The sequence below is a fragment of the Microchirus variegatus genome (assembly GCF_963457635.1).
Source record: "Microchirus variegatus genome assembly, chromosome: 8".
Lineage (NCBI taxonomy): Eukaryota > Metazoa > Chordata > Actinopteri > Pleuronectiformes > Soleidae > Microchirus > Microchirus variegatus.
Genome location: NC_139809.1, coordinates 28,473,151 through 28,490,243, shown reverse-complemented (window position 1 = coordinate 28,490,243; position 17,093 = coordinate 28,473,151).

Sequence of the window (17,093 nt, the reverse complement as noted above, 5' to 3'; positions counted from 1 at the left end):
ACACGGCTTCCTCAAATAGACCTCCCTGTCGATCGCAGATTCACCATGACAACTGTGGCGTTCTATTCGTCCTCAGAGGCTGAAATCCTCATGGAGGCGTACGGGGAAGTGAAACACCAAATCAAAAAGAAATGAAACATGGCCACGATAATAAACCAACGAGAAAATCGACTGACTGTGTAAATGTCACTTCCTTTAGATTGTAAAATACACTTTGTGTGTGTGTGTGTGTAGATTAAAGATGACTGGGCCAAAACAAACATGGCACTAAGTCAAAATCAAAATCAAACAAGAACATCCTGCAGAATGGTTTTTTTTATTGTAATTGATGTGGACATCACGGCTACATTGGGCAAAGCAGATTCATCGTTTGAGTGTTGTAGCACGTGTGCAGCAGGGGTTGTAGCGAATTCAAAAGTGCCCTGACTAATACTTATCAATGCACAAGCATGCATTATTTTACCTATAGGATGCCTACCAACATATTATCTGTGCCGTCCTCCACAGTGTGACCTGTCTGAGGAAGGAGAGGGCTTCCAGAGTGCCATCAAACATGGATTGGGACAATCCTGCCATCTATTTCAGTTAATATGCATTAATATTTGGCCTCTTATGGTGTTTGTGTTGTATACTGTATGCATACAAGCTTGCTGGGAGGCATCCATTCATTTGTCTTTTAATTTGTGTATGGATTTGTCCTGCATTTATTTCAATGTGTAAAAAAAATTATTCATAATTATTTTAATCACAATTTAGATCATGAGCGTGGGTATAGTTGAATGTGAAAACATTGTGTAGTGGACAGTGGAATAACTATGGGTTTCCATTGTGGTGACTGCTGGCTGAGATGAGGGATGAGATTTGATCAATTCTGGAACTTAGCCTGCTCCAGACCAGGCTAACGCCACAGGATAAATCTCCATGGTAACTTATGTCAAAACATATCCTGCTTTTGAACAACCGGATCACGGATAAATTAAGCCAGGATAAGCAACATAGCCCGGCTTAATCCCTTATCCTAGTTTTTTGTGCAACGGGTCTCAGGTGTGATAGTTTTGCTTGACAGAGCCCGTTTTCACATGAAGGACAGAGCAAACAAATAATGATCACTTCTGTTAATGAAGACCAAATAAAAACAACGATTAGAAGATTCCAAAAGTTACGTGTGTATCTTCAACCTAAAACCCAGTCTTTATTAACCTCAAACAGCCCTCTAAGGAAGGGAGGATAAGAATCTGAATCTGAAATGACTCAAACTACACTGAACAAAAATCTAAACGGACATTCCTGCAGTCAGCATGCCAATTGGACCCTCCCTCAAAACTTACATCTGTGGCATTGTGTTGTGTGCTAAAACTGCACATTATGGCCTTTTATTGTGGTCAGCCTAAGGCACTCCTGTGCAATATTCATGCTGTCTCATTAACATTAGACATATATCATCTTGATATGCCACACTTGTGAGGTGTGAGGTGGGATGGATTATCTCGGCAAAGGAGAAGTGCTCACTAACGCAGATTTAGACAGATTTGTAAACAATATTTCAGAGAAATTGTAATTTTCAGTGTAATTTGACCCCAGATACACTGACACACTTTCACTAAAGGGACAGCGATGTTATCTGGAATCCATAAAGTGTTCCCTGTTGGCACCTAATCAACTAATTTATGGTCACACCGAAAAGAAAAAGGAAAAACACCCCCCTCTGGGCCTTTGAGCAGAGCTTAATTTACCACCGTCACAGCTTGGGGCACGATTTGACTACAAGCACGAGAAGTGAAAATGAGCGGTGGCTGCACGCTGGCAGGACAGCAGTGTTATCAAAAACAAACATTGATGCACCTGGACACATGCACACACACACACACACTCGCCAAACAATACGCATGTAATCATGTGCGCTCGCAGACTCTTTTTTATCCCTGTCTCCTGGCCACAGTCACTTCCTCAGGATACAGACCAGTTTTGTTTCACTTCAAACACAAAACCTCTCCCCGAATCCTGCCCCGTCCCGTTTCCTCCTCTGTACCCGGTCTGTCTCTTAGCGTCTCTTTTTTATTTTACTCCTTCCATCCAAAGAAGTAAGGGACACATACTAAATCTGGAAGACTGAACAAAGGAACAAGTGACAAGAGGAATAGAACCACAGAGCTTTCTAATCTGCAGAAGGATGTCAGGACTGGGGGGAAAAAAAAAATGGGCATGAGCTACCACCATTCCCCTACCGCTCACTTCCACCTAGTCAAACCAACAGCCATATTTTATGTCCTTACCCCGATACTAACCACAGAGTGAACCCCAAATTACTATCTGCCAAGCATGACAATCTCACAAGCCCACCCACAACTCCAGCGGTGCCGCTACCTCAAAGCGAAACAAAGACCGACAACTACTACTTTTGCCACATTCAGCACACTGTAATCAACCAGGCCCCAGGCAATTATTTTGTGTGTGTCTGTCTGTGTGTGCGTGCGTGCATGCATCTAAGAATGTGCACTGTCCACATTGAGAGAATGTGTTTTCATTTAAAACAGTTTTCTGCATTCAAAAAAGGTGATGAACAAAAGGACAGGTAGTGTTGCTTTCTGGCACAGTGCATGTCCTCCCAACTCTTGCCAAAATACTTATCGTGCACAGAATCCGATAACATCTGTGTCTCTGGTTAAATTATCGAGGAACACTCAGGTGATGCGGTAGAAGCTACACGATGTTATCTCCCTTTTTAGGGAGTGCCAAATTAGTCGTGATGCAACGGCAGATAGGAAAGGAACTCAAAGACGAGGAAGTGCAGCTGGAAAGCAATCAAAGCCCATTTTAACAGCTCATCTTCCTGTAGTGTGTCAACAGAGAATGGGAGCGGAGTCAGTGCTGTTTGTAGTGTCTTGCCACTGCGCATCCTGCCAGGCCATAATTAAGATGATTTAGGGGCTGTTAAATGCAATTAGTCTGTCTGTGCATAAAGCTAGTGTGCTATTGGCCTCAACGTTCTATTACCTAGTGCACACGACTGAGTTAATGTATAGCATTATCAATATTGTCATCATTAGTGATGTCATCATTGTCATTTGTGTCTACCCCAGCCTGGCCACCCAACTACAGGACAACAACTGGGCAGCAGCAGGCGACTAATAATGAGCCGAGTGTGCAGACGCGTTCCTTTTTCACTGTTTATCCTTTCAGTTACCGTGATACGCAGGGCTGGAAAAACAGTTTAGCAAAGGAATTTACTGTAACTCAAGTCTGTAATGCAAGTTGTTCGGTGTCACCGAGCCAGCCCGTCCCTAAATGCAGAACATGTGCGTAGGGCCTCACGTTAGCATAGCGGGCCCCGTTTTGAGCGATATGCGCGAATTGCGTAAGCGCAGCGCAATATGAGACGCACGATGCACTCCATTAAGTACGAGGCAAAGACAACAACACACCACGCACATTATCGTGTCAATTTAGCGTCGATTTCCGCAAGCCCATCCCAAGCGGACCCTACGCCGTCCAAAGCATCGGACGCCAGTTTGATTACTGACTGGTTGCTGAACTCGAAAAAATTCTTTATTTTGTAAAAAGCTGGCAAGAATCATACACTTCAGAACCTAAAAAAAAAACATGTTTTCTTAACCAGATAATACCTGCGTGGTGATTTACATCTTCCTGCCAATTCAAGTTAGCATGCCAATTATCGATGTCATCGAAAGGCCTTTATGTGCGTTTACCTTTTGTTGAACAGCCAGGAGTGGTAAACTGACCAGCTGGTATTCATATACTGTTAGCCTATTAATATGAGTTTTGGCTATTTTTATGGAGTTATATAGCTTACTATCGCCATTCACTGGGGAATCTAATTCATAACAACCATAGCAGAGACTTGATAGAATAAAACAGAAGCCCCATTGGGATATCAGAGGCTCTTCACAACACCTATATGAACCAGATAATGGCAACTTTTTGAAGGAAGTTGAGCTGCTGGCTGAGTTTGATACTGTGATTGCCAGAACAAAAGATGAGAGCACCCACACTCATCATCTTGGACAGAGGACGATAAAATGTACTGATAAAGATAATTGATAACCGAGTCCAACAAGCCATTGTCTCCAAGAGGCAAAATATTATTCAATCATCCTTGACTGCACCCCAGGAGGAGCAGATGTCCATCATACTGTGGGCGTGTGACACCGAAACCCAAGCCAGAGGTTAATGAGTACTTTTTGGATATGTGGTAGTGGAAGAAACTACTGGCCAGAATCTTTCAAATGTCATACTGAAGAAACTGGCAGAGCTGCAGATTCCCTTTGACAATTGCAGAGGACAAGCATATGATAACGGGGCAAAGCATGAAAGGGAAGAACCAAATAGCAAGACTGCTCATGAAAAACCCAAGAGCACCGTTTGTACCTTGTGGAGCACATACCATGAATCTTGTGATGAGTCAGCCATACAGCGATGGAGCATCTTGACCAAGCACCTCAATGTGACACTAAAGTCATGGAGAGATGTCAGATGGAAAAGCAGACGTCAGAGTGTAGCAGCTGTCAGACATCACACCCCAAAAATCCAAGATGCTCTCCATGAGACTAGGGAAACCGTGAATGACCCAGTTGCTAGAGTAGAGGGCTCTGTCAGATGAAGCGGAGTCATACAGGTTTTTCATATGTTCGGTTGCATGGTTTGACATTCTGACCATGATTAACCAAGTGAACAAGCAGCTGCAGTCAAGTTCAATGCAAATTGACATTGCTGCCAAACTCGTTGACGGTGCAAAAACATCTCTATGCAAATATAGACAGTCAGTCAAGCCGAGTCACTCAGTCAACAGCAAAGGAACTCTGCAAGATCCTCAACATAGAGCCAGAAGTTGAGGAGAAGAGGCTGAGGAGTGCTAAAAGGCAGTTTGCCTATGAGGCTGTAGATGAGCCCATCCTTGATGCTCTCAAGAAACTTGAGGTGACATTTTTCCACACTGTTGCTCTGACATCACTGCAAGACAGATTTGAGACACTTAGGGTGAATTTCAATTCCTTGCTCAACCCTCAATCTTAACCCTCATTCTCAAAAATGTGCGCTCCCTCTAGTGCAAGTGCTGTCCCGATTCTCAGAAAAATTAAGTTGAGGGGCAAGTTTAAGGGCTGTACCCCCCTCAATATTGAGATTTTCCGAGACCACCCTTGGGAGCAAGGGCTACCCAGAATGCATTGCGTGTTTTCACATAAGAAAGATGGCGTCGAAAGCAGCGAAGCGAGTGCGCTACACATCAAGTACTTTCTTTGTTAATAGAGATATAAAAATGATGAAAACCATTGTATTATCTTAGTTTAGGCCCATATTATGGATTACTGACGTCATTGTTGCGTAACATTTATTTTTATTTTACGATCTTTTGTCAATAGCCGGCCGGTGCGCACACGCGATCGTTTGCTATCGTTTACCCTTCAATAAGCCGTGGTGTGTGGTAACTGTCAGCTGAATATGTCCGTGGTTGTGGTATTTGTATGAGTATCATCTTATAACTAACTGACAACCTAATAACTTGACTGACAAACGGATCGTAATAAATAATCCTGACGTAAATGTGTTCTTCTTCTTCTTTTTTGGAGTTGACAGACTGGATGCATCTTTCGCGTTATTCAGCCCCCCGCAGTCTGAAGACGTATCTGCATTTAAGGGGTTTCCCATTTCTAAGTGACAAAATAACCCTCAACACTTGGTTCTGAGGGCCAGTTAAGATAAGGGTTGAGCTTGAGGGTTAAGATAGGAATTGGAATTGGCCCTAAGTCAGGTTAAGGAAAAATTGGAATGCTGCTTGATATCAGCCAGCTTAGAGGGATGCACAAGGAGAAACGCTGCAGCATGGTAGATAAGACACAGAGTCCAGTGGGAGAGTCTGATATTGATAGACCAGGAAATCATGAACCTTCCAGAGCTGCCACCACAAACCACTGCTTTGGAGATATTGTCATTTCTCCATGAAAATAATTTGCACGAACTGCATCCAAATATCTGTATTACCCTCAGAATTGCACTCATTCTCCCAGTTGCAGTTGCCTCTGCTGAGCGAAGCTTCTCAAAATTGCTCAAGGGAGGTTGGGTTGTGTTGGTGATGCCCCAATTGAAAATTCCGCTTAGGGCCCCAGTTTGGCTGAGACATACTGTACAGTGTTAACTTGGAACATTTATGTTTATAAATGTATAGGAAGACAGATGGCAATCATGAAACAGCCAGTAAAGCACTGTTTGAAGCAGGTGTATGGGCAAAACACGTATCTCTCTTGTCATCTCCTATTTTACAGCAGACATATTGACTTGCCACAATAAGGACAAAACTGGGTAAAACAATAATACATTAATGCTGACTTCATTTCACTGCTTCAGGGTCCAGGGATTGTGCATGCTGGCTACCCGTCAAACTGACTTATTGGAACATTTGACAGAACACAGTCGTCAGGTAAAAGTACAGATGTTACATCTACTTTTGACAAGTCCAAGTGTTTGTCTTGTCAAACCCAGAGTGGCCAACACGGACTGAACCACCGGACAACCTGCCAAGGGGCTGACACATGTAGCTTCTTGTGTATGCACAAATTCAATATGTTAAAACACAGTCGCAATGACATCACATTTTTTAGACACTCGCGGCCAGGGAAGTAAGTCACTATAGTCTTTGTTCACTCCAAAAAGCTTTGATCGACCTTTCATCCAGACAAAGATCTTGAATCAGTCGGTGACATTTGTTTTGAAGGAAAGGATTCACACAGACGTGGCAGTTTATTTTCTTTATTTCCACATTATGCTTCGAGCAGCAAAGCTGCCGTGAAGGGTGGTGCTGGTAAGCCATTGTCGTTGAAGGTGCAACAGAAATAGAACTATTTTTGACATCTGAACGGCCCCTTGTACGTTTCATTTCCTTTTTGCAATGTGTTGCATGTAAATGGGTCTGGATGAAGTGGCATTGAGTAAGTTCTTTGAGAGTTTGAGTGAATGAAAAGCACTATATAAATACAAATGTATTATTATTATTATTATAATAGTAATAATATAACTGTGCACGCTCTAGCTCCTTTTTGCACGTTGCATTCTGCTGGCCTTGCACCTTTATAGAAAACAGGCCGAATTTGGAACGTCAACTAATAGTGGGTGAAGATTGAGAAGCCTGTCATTAGATTTCCTGAAATGTACTACCTAATACAACTGCATCAGAATGTCCAGGTGCTTCGGCCAAGAACTGCCATACTTCGACTATAATGAGGCTTTTGAAGAACTGGTGCACTTAGCCACTCATTACAGATGCAGAAAATCCAATGGTCATTCTGTCTTTGTGGGCACTTTAACTGAGAAATGTCTGAGGTGTCTAAAATCAGACTTGTCCAACACAGAGTTTAATGCTTTTTACTGACCTTGAGTTACTGGTAAACAGTTTTTAACACCACGACTCAGGGCAGAAATAAATAAGTGGAGAGGATGTTTGATCTGCTCAGTGTTGTTTTTAATAACTTTTTTGAAATAAATAACTTATATCATTCTTGATTTCTCGAACCTTCTAGACGCTTTAATTTTCCACTTGTGTCAGACGCCCACAACTCTAGAGAGGTCGAGCTGACAGCTATAGTCTCGGTGCTAAGGGCTCTTGTAAAAACCACAGGGACCTGTCTACACTATATAAAATACATCAGCAAGGTCTCTCTAACACTGGAACTGATCCTCTCACAAATAACAAGCATGACCTTGTGCCTCTCCAACATGGGAGAGTCATGGTATTTCTGCTCGATTAAGTGTTAGTGGGAGAGTCTTGATTTGTTGTGCATGTATGATGTGTTGTGTTATTGTACCTCTGTCAAAGAAAAACAAAAAAAAGGAAAATCATTCCGCAAACAACAGCATTTTTTTCCTTAAGGCAACACGTCTGCACTATTTCACATCAGGCCACATGTGTTTTTGCGATACTGAACGGCAGTCGTAAATAAGAAGAACAATTACATTGTGTCAAATTTAAAAAAAAAAAAACATTTCCACACATGATAATTTTTCATAACTTCTCCAGGCCTGGTAAATAAAAAAAACTTAAAATGGCTCGACTTGTCCTGATTTTACAGGAGTGTGAGAGTCATGGCAGTCCATTCATGTCAGGGTGTTTTTCTTTTTCAGTCAGGCAGAGGGGCTGTGTGTGTGTTTTGGCTCGAGCTCCCGGTGAATTTGAGATGAAAAATGAGAAGAGACAGCAGGCTACCTGTTATCACTTTAAATATTTTCTTTGCACATACCCAGAGTTTAACTTCAACAAATGATTGAAAATTAGATTATATACAGCTCATATCGTTTAATTCAATTACCCTTTAGAGACGATGGCCTAAATGTAGCCGACCAGTCGCTTAGCGGTCAAAGTTGTGCAGTTCATGGATTGCGAAAAGCATAACTTACTTTAAATTATTGACAATAATTAAAAAATAACAGTACCAAGTGATTGATGTTACAATACAAATTCCATATGTCCTTAAGTCTTTGTAGTGCTCCGAACAAGTGATCAACAGATGTAACTGCACTTTAAAGAGCAAACGTGGCATTTTGCATATCTCACAGCAGTGCAGACATAACTGTTATCCGTTCACTACCTCCTCTTAAAGTGGACCTAGACGGGAAGTTCCAATTAACGCTGTTTTTTTAGTGTGTATCTGCGTCATTACCTTGTTTACGAAGCCCTGAAGTTTCGAAACAAACCATTGCTGAGAACGTTGTGTTTTATTGTAATCTCGGGCTCAGCGAGATCTCGGAAAAAAACCCGGACCGTTTACGTAAACAGCGGTTCTCCTGAACAGCAGATTGTCCTGCGCCGGGCACTAGTCTGGGCACATCCGGTTGCATACATTGAATCGCAGAAGAAGAATAACATCCGTTGTCACGAGCGACAGTGTCTTCTGACTCTGGGTCAAAGCCATAAAAGGGACTTAGGCGGGGAGTCGTGATTAAACTATTTTTAAACACTGTTAAAACAATGTTTTGATAATGAGTAGCAGTGCATCCACCGTTCCAGAGGGGGGAGCTGCGCCTCTGAGAAGGGGTGTGCTGAATATGTCACTTCCGGGTATTGGCCAATCACAAGACAGTTGGGAAGGCTCTACGCTGGCTGGCCAATCACAACACACTCTGGGTTGTCTTCTGGGTGTGAGATTTATGTCTGAAATATCGCAGCTCAGCACAGCGTCAGAAAAGAAGGATTTCTATTGGCTCGTTGACAGCAACTAGGGGGTTTTTGACAATAAAAACAAGTTAATGTATGTAAGTAGACCTCCATAACTAACATATTATGTGCAACAGGACCACTCTATGTGAGCTTTAAAAGTCTAAGAGACATGAGCAGTGTGCCAATTAAGGGGCAGCACCCTCTGGCGGTTGCATTTGAAGACTTCATTGTGCGACATTGGCACAACTTTCCAAAGTGCGGATGGTTCTCGCGCTAACCTATTCCAAGATGAATGAACTAAAAAGTAGCTATAGCGCAGTCAATGAAAGTACCTACAGATGCAATGGTAAAGCTGCTGACAAAGGTAGGAAGTCACCCACAGACAAAACCGTCTCATTTTGGTTTGACCCGGTTGTGGCCTTTCCATACCAGAGAGAATGTCTGATGAATTAAATTTCTCATAGATTCTCTTCCGTTTTTTTCTCCTTTTTTCTTGCTTTATGCATGTGAGCAAATCAGTAAATTAAAGACACTCCGGGTATTTTCTAATCTGCATTTATGATCCAACACTCAAAAACAGCTGCTTAAAGTAAAAACCCACATGAAGTGAGCTTCTGAGTGGCAGGGATGCTGCTGTGAGAAGACATGTCTCCTCCTGAAGCTTTGTGACACAAACACACATAGAGAGAGAGAGAGAGAGAGAGAGAGAGAGACAGAGAGAGAGAGGCTGTCTGAACAAGTCAGGACTATGTGGATTAGGAGGGAACTTTTTGTAGGTGTTTCTTGACATGTGCTTTCAAGGAGGCGGGCAGTGACATCAGACTTTCCCTGCTCCTCAGGTGAGTCTGCAGAGCTTTCAGAAAGGTTATTCATATTCCAACTGTTCACTGCAATATCACGGTCTTGCAATAATAGCATAGCAGAGATACTTCCACCTTTCCTCCATCGGTCATGATGTCATAAAGCCGGGGAAAGTCACCACAGACATGAAAACACAACACTGCCAACAGATCCACAATGCTTTGATTGTAACAGTTCATTTTAAAGAAAATGTAAAATTTGCTTTAATTGCACATATGCAAACATATGTGTTTGTTGTATAAATAAACCCTCCTAAATGTTACATGCTGGCCTTTTAATGCCCCACCATTACACTGGAACATTATGAAAATATGTCTAATAGCTCATTAACCATCTGCTGTGAATAATGCCCACACACGTGTTCACGCACCAAGCACCAATGCTAATTTCGAACCTTGTTTTACTTCCTCGCCAAAGCCATTTTGTATTTCCACATGTGTGGTTCCGTTCATACTGCGCATGGGTCACTGTCAGGGCAGTATTCCATTTCACATTCTACCGCTTTATCTTCCACACATGAGGGGGCGTGGAGCATGCTGTGCTAATCTCAGTTGACATAGGGCGAAAGGCGGAGTACACCCTGGACAGTTCGCCAGTCCATCACAGGGCCACATAAAGTATTACTGAAGGAGAAGACAAGACAACAATGAACAAGAAAACTCGCTCATCTGTTGGTTGAAGCGGAACTAGACCGGAAGTTCCAATTAACGCTGATTTTTAGTGTGTATCTGCGTCATTACCTTGTTTAAGAGCCCTGAAGTTTCGAAACAAACAGTTGAGCGATTGCTCAGAACTCTGTGTTTATTGTAATCTCGGGCTCAGTGAGATCTCTGAAAATCCCGTTATAGTTACGTAAACAACGGTTCTCCGGAAACAGCAGATCCTCCTGCTCCGGGCACTAGTCCGGGCACATCCGGTTGAACACATCGAACCGCAGAAGAAGAAGAACGTCCATTGTGGAGGTGTTTCACGAGAGGCAGTGTCTTCTGACTCTGGGTCAAAGTCATAAAAGGGACTGCGGCGGGGAGTCGTGAAAAGCTATTTTTAAATATTGTTAAAACAATGTTTTGATAATGAGTAGCAGTGCATCCACCGTTCCAGAAGGGGGAGCTGCGCTTCTGAGAGCGGGTGTGCAAAATGTCACTTCCGGGGTACTGGCCAATCACAACACAGTCTGTCTTCTCAGGCGAGATTTATGTCTGAAATAGCGCGGCTGACAAGTGCTTCAAAAACGACAGATTTCTATCGGCTCGTTTACAGCAACTAGGAGGTTTTTGACCATAAAAACAAGTTCATGTATGTAAGTAGACCTCCATAACTAACATGTATGTGCAACAGGACCACTCTATGTGACCTTTAATGCAGGACAACTTCTGTTTCCTCCACATAAGAGCAAAACATGGAGTTACTACACATACTACACATACGCTGCAACAATGGGCTCAGCCATTTCTCCTGGCTATCGTTCAATCGTTCATACGTTGTGGTTGTGTTTACCCAAAATGCCCTGCATCCGCTTCCTGCATTTGGTTAACTTGAAGCAAAACTGAGACCTATGTTTTTAGGCAGACCAGAGTTTGTTTCTTTGGTGTGGATCAGAGTTTCGGTTGCGCATTCACACCTCCCCAGATTTGGCGATTAAGCAAATTGGGACAGTCTAAATTGACCATGTCAGTTGGGATTGGCACCAGAGCCCCCCCCCCCCCCATGACCCTTGTATTGTTTGGAATTGTGTACACGTGTGAGTACTGGTGAACCTCTTCGCATGATCTCAACAAGTGTCTTTTTGTGGTTGCTGTCTTTTTGGTCGTCTCTGTTGACCGAAACCACAAAGTGGACCACAAAAATGGACTTGAAAATGTGCAGTTGGCAAATCCGGTTCATGCAGACTCAAACTACTTGCAGACCTTCTGTGGAAAGTGCAAAGTACGACCCGGGCCTTTTTTTCAGCTGTCACCTGTCTGTCAGGCAAATGATTTCAGTGCCAAACTATTCTGAACAGGCAGTGTCCTGCACAGTGAAGTCAGCCGGAAAGTCTTTGCCAAAACAAAGAGTAGCACAAACTGTAAAATAACACCAACACTGAAGGAGAGACAGTCCACAGCAGAGGGCCTCCCATCACCTCAGGCTCCTACATGTAATCACAATCTCTGCACGATGGGAACTCTGTATATGAACGGTAGCATACGGGGCCTCATTCATACGAGTTTAACCACAGTGCACGAGATTGGTGATGACAACACGCCAACCAATCGGAGCCGAGCATCCAACAGGGTTTTTAGACGGTTTGTTTTATAGAAGAGTCTCTGGCACTGGTCATGATTCCTGCTAATAAAAAAAGCATCGGGGGGGGGGCAGGGGGGGGGGCTTCACTTTTCTGTTAGAGCTGACAATGATTTAGGCCTGAAACATTCTTCAGTGTGTTTTCTTTGCATAGTCAATAAAAACCTGACCTCTGCACAGAGTCGTTGGTATGCCTCTCTGCGGGTTTCAATAAGCATGTAAAATATAAATGCCAAATTAGAGACTTTGGTGTGAAATACCTACAGTGTTGTACAACAATAGCCTCTAAAAACTTTGAGGAGCACACGTGTGCTACTATACCGAATGAATGAATGCGTGGATTGGAAAGTCCTGGGGGTTCTTTGAGTTTTAAGAATCAGAGCCTTGAAGCAAAGCCAAACTTAACAAAATCTAATTGTCCATTATTTGCGTGAGCGCTTTAAATTTTCATGTTGTTTCATTTAAAGTTGAAAGAACAAAGGGCTTTGTCAAAGTTCCTCTATAGCCCCTTTCTTTTCAGCTGATTTTGTGTAAATTGTTACATACTCACTATCTGATTAGGAGAAAACCTTGAATTGTTTCTTGATTTCTAAAATATTGATCTGCGAGTGCATGAAAAATATTTGGCCAGATGCAAAATTGGCTACTGTATTACATACCTGAAAACACTGCAAATCTGGAACTATTTATTTATTAATCTAACCTGATCCATCAAAATGATTGCACCATTATTAAATGTTTGGCTTCAATGATGTGGATATAATCAGATAGCACTTACCTTCAATAGAATCCAAAAGCACTGACAAGATGATTTCCATACTTTGAACCACATCAGGGAATTTTTTTCACTTTTGTTCTACCTTTAAATCCTTGAGATGAAAACCTCTTTCAAGGCTAAACTGGCACACCATTTCAAGATTATGGAAATGATGGAAATAAAGCATATCCAAAACAAATATAATCATGGGACGATGATTATGAGCATTTTTTTTTTTCATTTACACTGCGTGTAAAGTGTATGTTTATGGGTTAGGACAAGCTAATAATGGGGATAAAACTGCAGTATATATTCCAAGTCTGACATCTTTGGAGCTTAAATATCTCACAAAGCAAGAACTTGAAGGTATGCGCTAAAATTTGAAATACTTGTGTGGTTGAGAACAATGCAGTAATGATGGACCTGTAGTTCAGCATGAGCAGTTTAAATGCTCAAATGAGAAATAACATTGAAGATTTTTATTTCGGTAACTTTAAAGGGACACTGTGTAGTATTTATGGGTTTATATTACCCAAAATCCACTTTTGTATACATATTATGTGCTCCTACATTGTCTAGTCGCTGTATAATATTCTTTGTTTCATTTTCTTGTTGTTTCAAAAAGTCATGTAAAATAACATGGTCGCGGGCTGCTACTGCATTGCCACGACGCCATGTTTCTACCGGAGCCTGTAAGGACAAACGCGAGAGAACAAATCAAGCGTCGCTTTACTTGTAGCGGAAGTCCCGCCTCCTCTCTCTCCGCTTCGTCTGCTACGGCCGCGGTAGCTCGCCCTCTCCCTCGCCTCACGAACCTCATCTGCTGACACGGAGAAAGACGACGAGGACGACATTTGACCGGCTGAGGATACCGTAGCGCTCAGGGAAGGGAGGGGGTGAGCAGAGGAGCAGTTCTTTGTTGTAAATTTCAGCCTCTCCTCTAGATGGCACTATAAACTACTTACTTCACCTTTAAATCTCTGTAAAAACGTAGTGCAGTAACACATGAGAACAAGTTGACAGACACACACATTTTTGCAAGAAAACACCCAAGGCTCAATAGTTACAACTAACAAAACCAGGGATTCTAGAAATATTACACTCTGACGGGTCTAAAACTAAAAACACACTACAAACACCCCGCATCATTAAATACTTCAAACCCAAACCACAGGGATGACAAACGGCACAATAGTGCTCACACACACTCACTACTACTACAACAGGGAGAAGAGAGTGCCAAAAAGGGAACAGTTACACCACAACAATAATGGTTGCTAAAAGAACCTACTGTAAACGTACTCAACTTCAATGTAAGCGCAACTCATTTGCTTAAGTGTATACATCTAAGTTTGTGTAGCAATTAAATGGGGAGTTCAAACTTCGAAAATTGTTTGCCATGAACAAAAAAAAATTAAAAAGCAACAAAGTAAATCAGAATGACATGATTGCAGTGGTTTTCTTTCATCCACCAACACACTCACTGTTTTTCAGAACTGAAAATTCAACTGTGCCAAGGTCATGATGGGTGAGGGCCCAGCATCTGATTTGGACGTGCTGACATTCACCGACTTTTCCTTTACCCGCTTCTTTGTTTCCCCTCACTCACCGGCTCTATCTTTTTCCCCTTAGCCATTTTCACTCACCCGTTCCAATTACTGCCTCTCATCAACCGGTCTCACCCCCCCCCCCCGGCCACATACTTTACTGTGTGGGAAAGTTAATTGCATGTGAAACAGCAGTTCGTGTAAAATACAGATTCAAGGCGGAATAAGGAAAACAATGGGACATTGTTGGATGTCGCGCATGATCAGCTGGCGGAAGTTGTTTTACGAACATGCACGCACTTGGAAAATAACCGTGCATACACGTACATACTCTACATGTGCTGCTTCCATATGGTTCTTTACTGAAAGTACAACTGAGCCATGTTTTATTAATAATGGCTAAAGCTCTTTGGGCAACATTCAGCGCAATGTTTTGGCCATACATTCTCAACACAGCATGGGACAGAAAGAAATTGGGCAACTGGTAATGTTTCATCAGAGTCTTCAGAGAGTATTTTAGTTGGACCAATTCAAGACACACTAAAAGTACATACATTTATCAGGTGAGGCCCACCTCGGTCCTATAAGAACTCCGTCACTGACATTTTCATTTCATTGTCCTCACGTAACTCCATGTTCTCACACTACGTTGCACAGCTCAACCTTCAGAGCCAAGTTTTTCCAGTATAGATCATGCAATAGGTCACTCCATTCACTCATCGTAAAGCCATATGTTTTCCAGACATGTCACTCTTTAATAGAGACTTGTGCAAGGAGCGTATACTCTTACTCAAAGTAGGGTTAGCTTTAGCAGCGCTACAACAGGAGCAAAAGAGGAAAACAGGTGATAGATCTAGAATATTTGGATGATGCACATACATCACCATTGTTGACTGTTCCACCACTTTATTATTGTAACCATGATATCACAGTTCCTCGATTGGAGGAATTGTCTCTTGTTTTGGGAAAGGGAGTGAGTCCTGATAACTACACATGTGTTTCATCACAACTTCTGTTGACTCGTTCGTTTTAACGCTGACGAACACGTTTCACTCCATGTTTACGTTATATAAATGTGTTCTGGGGGAAAAGACAAAGGAAACTTTTTTCTGTCTAGACTTCACAGAGATATCGATGGTGGTTTAGAATGTTTACTTCTATTAACCACGATCAATCTAAAATATTTTAAATGTATGATATACTCACTGTGCAAAATACAGGGGGGTCTGGGGGGGGCTAGACCCCCCCGATTAACACTCAAACCGCCTGAAAGCCTCAAAGGCAAAATTTGAGGGGGGTCTAAACTAGGGCTGGATGATTAATTGAATTTATTTCATGATTTCGATTTTGGCTTCTCACGATCATAAAAACATTATAATCGAAGGCGTGTATGTAAATTCCTACGCTGGAAAAACACCTTGAATGCACCCGTGTTATGTGCAGCCGCAGCCGCAGCAAGCGTGCGGATCAATAATATGAGGAGCGAGCGATTGAAAGCATGGCAGAAAGTCAGCATTTGATTGAGAAGAAAGGTAGGACAACATTTTGGCTTCAATTTGACGGACGTTGAGCAAAAGAAAATTGTTTGCAAAGTTTCTTTGTGACGCTGTCGTGTCTGCTCCTGAACGCAACACGACCAACTTTTTCAATCACTTAAAGTTCAGTCATAAAGTGGTCTATGACCAGGCGATAAAGCTCGTCAGTCAGCGCCACCGCAACACAGTCCTCGATTAAGGACACCCTTTACAATGCTTTCCCATAATATCCCACCACCTCCCGCAGACATCAAGAGATAACAGAGGCTATTAGTGTGTCTTGCATTTTGTAAATGTTTGCAAGTTGTGCAGCAGTGCAAGTACACTGGTTATTTTTTGTTTTTATTGCCATTATTATTTTATTTTTTTGCTTGTTACTAATGTATTTCTGGTTGTTCTTTTAAATTATATTTAAAGTTGAGTTTTGGTGGTTCAATAAATACTCAAGTTTTGAAATCAATGAATATCGTGTCTATTAATCATGATTTCAATATCAGTCAAAAATAATTGTGACTAATATTGTTTGCCATAATCATCCAGCCCTAATTTAATCATGTTACAGTGTAATTTCAGTTTTACATATATGATCTACATACATAATACACTTTGCATGCTTTCTTATCCTTTATAACCAGACAAAATGTAAATTATTTTATTTGTAATGTTGCATTTTTAATGTTTTAATGAATTGCTTTCCAAATGGCGCTGTGGAAAAGGCCCCACACAAGCTCACATCCGACAGGGAAAATAGCCAATACTGCAGTGTGGCACCAGGGGAGGTGAAACAGTATTGCGCAACAAATGGGAGATGGGACCCCCCCCCGATTATTAATGGGTATTTCGCACACTGGATATACTCAAATAGTAGCTCAGCTTCCTTTTAACATACTCTATATACTAATATATCTGTTTCACTCATGGAAAAACTGATGCTTTTAATTTAACAC